The sequence below is a fragment of the Pleurodeles waltl genome, chromosome 1_2, assembly GCF_031143425.1.
Source record: "Pleurodeles waltl isolate 20211129_DDA chromosome 1_2, aPleWal1.hap1.20221129, whole genome shotgun sequence".
Taxonomy (NCBI): Eukaryota; Metazoa; Chordata; class Amphibia; order Caudata; family Salamandridae; genus Pleurodeles; species Pleurodeles waltl.
Window position 1 is genome coordinate 99,142,160 of NC_090437.1, and position 1,558 is coordinate 99,143,717.

Below are 1,558 nucleotides of genomic sequence, written 5' to 3' on the forward strand. Positions count from 1 at the left end.
TTAGTGCAAAGAGTGCACTTTCGAGAGTGGTGCTTTGGTGCCCAATCGACCTGCTTAAAGAGGGTTACAGTGTACCTTCAATTCTGCATCTTGCTACCACTGGACACCCTAGGCTGGGCGGCAACTGTGTCTCCACTGTGGCCCCTTCAACTCCTTCTGCTTGGTCTGCAAGGAGGCAACAATTTCCCAATCCTCTGCATCCTGTTGATCCTGGGAGTGCTTTGCACAAACCACACAACTTAATAGCGGGCTGCATATGCAGAGGGACTTGTCATGTGACATTTGACTTGGACTAAATTGGGAGTGGTGCCCTGACACCATGCTGCATCCCAGATCAGCTAAAGACATTCCGGTGGCATCCCAATGGAACCATACCTCTCCAGCGGACTCGGAGACACTGGCTCACCCTCCTGCACCCACGCCTGAGAGCTCTTCCACAGTACCTAACTCACAGGACTACATGGATCATTTCCTGCAAGCAATCTGATCCAAAATTGGCACCCTCCAGACAAACTTCAATTCCTGCATCAAGGATTCGGAGCCATGTCTTGGATGTGGGGGGACATGTGGATGATATGGAACAAACAGTGGATACGCGTTCAGAAGATAAAGAGATGCTGTGGCGTTGAGTCAAGATGCTTGAAGAACAGCAGATAGAGCTGCAACTTAAGGAAGAGAACCTAAAGAATAGAAGTCAACGAAACAACATTCACATCAGGGGTGTCCCTAATGGGGCAGAAGGAAGCAACATCATGGCATTCGCCACTGAACTCCTACAAATGATACAAGGGGACAAGGGGGCCTCCGGTCCTGGGTAGGGTCCATTTCATAGCCTCGGCTCTTGGGTGTCCTAATGCCAACCATGATATCCTGACATGTGTCCACTTTTTTACAGAGAAGGAAGATATTCTATGAGCCTCTAGAAGCAAGGCTGGGCTAGTGTTCCATGGCCACTCAATTGAACTTTTTCAAGATCTATCTCCGGCCACTCTGCTCCGACTGTGTGACTTTAAGACAATCACTGAGAGAGATGGTGTTGTGGGTATACTACTGCATCCAAGAGCTTGATTACAATAGCATGCTGTTGCTTGCATCATTCAGACTTAATGGGTATATTCATTACACCCTTGGAAATCAAGTTTGCAATAACCGCTGCCTGTTAAGTGTCTCATTTATTATAACCAAAACTTGTTGATTCTGCACATTGTATTCCTTCTGCTCCAACTGTAACTGCCAAAACATGTGGTCTTCACAATGTGATCTGTATTTAACATGTGCCACAAACAGGAGGATACTTGTTCATTTCCTTAACAAGCAATCAACTGCCAAAAGGCACATGTTCACATTTTATTATAAGGATGCTTGTGAGTCTGAGACCTTGCTTGGCTTCGTACCTATTGCTCTGCTCACCTATTTCCAGTCGGGTTCCTTATCCTCCAGCCTACCTCCAGTCAAGTTCCAGTGTTCCTCCTTCTCCGACCAGCTTCCAGTCGAGTTCCAGTATTTCTCGTCCTCCGGACAGCTTCCAGTAGAGTCCCGGCAATCCTCGCCATCCGTT